The following is a 4,277-nucleotide window of genomic DNA, read 5'->3' on the forward strand; positions in this document are numbered from 1 at the left end:
GTAGAGTCAAAGACTCGAAAGTTAACATTTTATTGCATGATTTTGAGCTTTTTCGAATGCAACCAAGCGAGACTATAGGCGACATGTACACCCGTTTCACGGATGTCGTTAATAATCTAAGAGTTCTCGGTAAATCTTTTTCGAATTTTGATCTCGTAAGCAAGATCTTAAGATCCCTTCCAAAAAGATGGGATCCTAAAATAACCGTAATACAAGAAACAAAAGATTTAAATATTTTTTCACTTGAAGAACTAGTTGGTTCGTTGATAACATATGAAATGAAGCACAATACACATGATGAACATGATGAACAAAATCACCTTCCAAAGAACAGGAAGGATTTGGAACTACGGACAAATGAATACCACTTGAGCGATGACTCAAGTGATGAGGACAATGATGAACTTGAACTTCGAACACTAAATCTTAATAAGTTTATTAAATAAAAATCTAAAATAAACAATGAACTTGAACGGAGGAAGAGGCCAAAGAAGAGGAAGGCAACCAAGAATGAATCAAGAACTTCCAAAGGTGAAACGACGAATTGGGCTTTGACCGGCTTCGACTACAAGGTAAGTAACTCAACTCTCTTGAATTATTTTGAAATTACTTAAAGCCCTTCATGAGTGCTTAATTTAGATAGTAGGAATATGAAATAAAAATTTATTTTTCAAAAATTATATCAAGTTTTTCTTTGTAGCATCTTTGAAAAATTAAAAAAATTTGATCATGAAAAGTATATTGCAAAGGTTTCATGCATGTTATGTTTTGAAATGTTGAATGATGTATGCAACATTATGGATGATAGTTATATGATATATGATAATGCTTAGGATTAATTCATGTACGTGTATTTTGATGATTTTATGTCATGCATGAGTTTTTGAAGTAAATGTTGATTTGATACTCTCATTTTGGCTTAACATGTTTTTGGTTTAATCATTTTTATGACGAATTAAGATGACATTCTCATGACATATTAAGATGACATAGTGCATGTGCATATATGTATGAATTTCTTGATAGTCTTTTGATGATAGATGTGATATCATGATGTTTTATTTTTGATGTGTTTGGTCTTGACGGCTTTATGACAAAACTTATGTTTTGATTTTAAATGATGATACACGTTTTCACAAAAAGACTTGAACACCCTCACATGAAATCAATTGTATGAAATGGAAATGAATTTTATATCCTATTGAGATTAATGAATTTAGTTTACCAATCTTGTGAATCTCATGAAAATAAACATGATGAATATTTTGAAAACAAATGAGTGTATCATGCATTTGGTCTTAATGATTTCTCTTAAACATACTTTTTGAAATCATACTTGATAATGAATATCAAGATATTAAAAGGATGTTATCATGGAATCATGCTTGATAATTTATTTTACGAAATTTACCTTTCTATCTTGAATGTTGACATTTTTAAAGCAAATGCATGCTTATAAGAAGCAAATCATATGAATAGAAATTTATAAAAATGAAATGTAATCCTCTATCTTATTGATTTTTCAATAAATCTATGCTTGTCATATATGAATTTATTGAATGTAATTTTGAGGATGATTTCAGATTTGACAAATGCTTGATTCGTATTTACGACATAAGATACATTTTAAATATGAATCATGCTTCAATCATGTTAAATGCTTCAATCATTTTCTATCTCTAGAGTTCTCGATTTTGATGAAATACAAGTGATAAATTCATTTATGATATCTTGTAAATCACTTGAATTATGAATGAATTTTTTTTTATGTGTTAAAAGAATCACTTAAAAAGAAAATACTTTTCCCATCTTATCGAGATTAATGATTTCATGATATTGTGTGAATCTCGAAATTGATTTTGATGAAATAGTAATAACGTTATTCATGTTATGAATCTCAAAAATGATAATTTGATTATGATTTTTTTTAATTAACTTGAATGAAATTTTGTTTTAACCGAATCATGAACTTTCCCTTGACTTCTTGACTTAAGAAGAAACATAGATGATTACTTGATATTTGATACTTGAAATTTCTTATGAAATGTGATCTTATTGAGATTTCTTATGCATGAAACAAATTGTTCTCCTTGCTATTTATTACCAAATGAATCATGATATCATTGCTATTATATCTTGTATGATTCATGTGCAGAGAAAGAATTTATAAATCATAATATAATGAGATTTCTTATGCAAAAATAAAGTGTTTTTATGATTCTTTGCTAAAAAAAATAATTATTAAAATCATGATCTTGATAATTATAATATGAAGTTCTTTATAAATCAAGATCGTTCATTATGCTCCCTCCATTTATCAAAAAGGAATTCTTCGAATGAAGTGTAACTTGTCTTTTGATTTCTAAGAATTCAATGAAGTGTCATATTGATATCTTGATACTTGGAATATTTTAAAATGTGATCTTGATAAGAATGTTTCAAGTTGCTCTTTGTGCTATATCTTTTCAAATGAATCATGAACCTTGATATCATATATTTCATAATATAGAAATAACAAGATTTCTTTGCCTTGTATGCCTTGTGTGATGATTGTACATCAATTTGCTTTATTATGAATTATATGAATCTTGATCGTGAACTTGTTAAGAAGAATTTTAATGAACCATGAATCATATCTTTAGCATTCACGAATTGATCCTTATTGATATCTTTCATGAATTCTTTGCATATTTGGCTTGTTGAATGGTTAAAATTTTTAGCCATTGAGTTCTCCCTTCTTTTTTACAATGACAAAGGGGGAGATAGATTGCTAGCACAATTCAAGAAAAAGGCAAAAAATTACACTTCTCAAAAGAGAAGAAATTGATATCTTGAACATCACCGAAAATTGCTAGCTTGAAATGTCAAGAAAATGTAAAAAATTATTTACTTTCCTGTACATCTAAAGAGAAGATGCAAATGTAACACTTGCCAAATTGTTTGCTTGCCTTATGTAAAACATTGTCTCTTGGTAGTTTGGCATTTTTCTAAGAAAGCAAAAATGACACTTCTCAAAAGAGAAGAAAGAGCTTGCTATCTTAAACATCACAAGCTTGCCTATCTTAAGAAACAAAAAATTTGCAAAAGTGCTATCTTGCCTGTCTCAAAATACAAAACATGCTACGGAAGCAAAATTGCTAGCTCAAACATTGCAAAGGAAGCAAAAATTTGCTAGCTTGCAACTTGCATATCATGAAAATTGCTAGCTTGTAGTCTAAAGAGAATCAATTAGTTGTTATCTCAAGAAAAGCAAACATGCTAGACTTACACATCTTTAATTGCTAGATTGCATGACGATAAAATTTGATACTATGTTTTTCATGCAATGTATGGAACTTTTTTTCTCTAAACACATAAGAGTAGGAACTTCTCCTTTTTGACGACAAAAGGGGGAGAAGTATATTGATGACTTCATGCATTAAATTGAATATTTTATATATTTACATGATGGTTTAAATGTTTATCAGAACAAGTGATGAATGTTACTTGGATTTGGGATAATCCAAGTGTTCTATCAATGGCATATTGATAGGGGGAGTTTAGTTAAACTCCGGGGAGTTAAGGTTAACTCCGTTAGTCATCAATTAGTTGTCATCATAAAAAAGGGGGAGATTGTTGAATCTCGGATTTTGATGATCAAACTAATTGATTGTGTTTAGATATTTAACTGCATTTTGAGTAATGCAGGTCTACTCGATCAGGATTAGACAGTTAACGCAGGAGGAATTGACGTTGCGCCGGAGGAGATCACGTCAGGATATTGGACGGCAGAAGGCTTCGGACGTCGGGCATCGGGCCAAGTGCGGAATTACGCCAAGGATATCGGGGTTGCTGAGGTCAACCGCCGATTGGGCAATAAGCCGCAAGAGAGGACGATGCACCAAAGAATCGGACGAAGCGCCAACTAATGACGTGCCGGGCAACAGAATGTCAATTCGCTTTGTAATAATTGTCGATCGGAGTAGAGTTTTGACTTATGTGTGCAGGATTAACTACGATAACGATGAAGACATAAAGAGAAACAAAGTGTCGGAGTCAAGCGCGAAGGATTTGTTGCGAGTTCGAGAGTTCGACGGAAGTCCGAAGGTTCATCGGGAATGCTGTCGGAACTAGCCGAGAATGAGTAGGGAGCTTGTCGAAGGGTTTTTCGGAAGCTCATCGGAAGGTTCGCTGGAAGTTCGCAGAGCTTACCGAGAAAGATAGGAGCTTGCCGAAGAAGCTCGTTGGAACTTGTCAAGATCAAATCATGAAGTCTAGGAGCTTGTCGGGAGTCCGCA

Source organism: Musa acuminata, chromosome BXJ2-8 (assembly GCF_036884655.1).
Source record: "Musa acuminata AAA Group cultivar baxijiao chromosome BXJ2-8, Cavendish_Baxijiao_AAA, whole genome shotgun sequence".
NCBI classification, from domain to species: domain Eukaryota; kingdom Viridiplantae; phylum Streptophyta; class Magnoliopsida; order Zingiberales; family Musaceae; genus Musa; species Musa acuminata.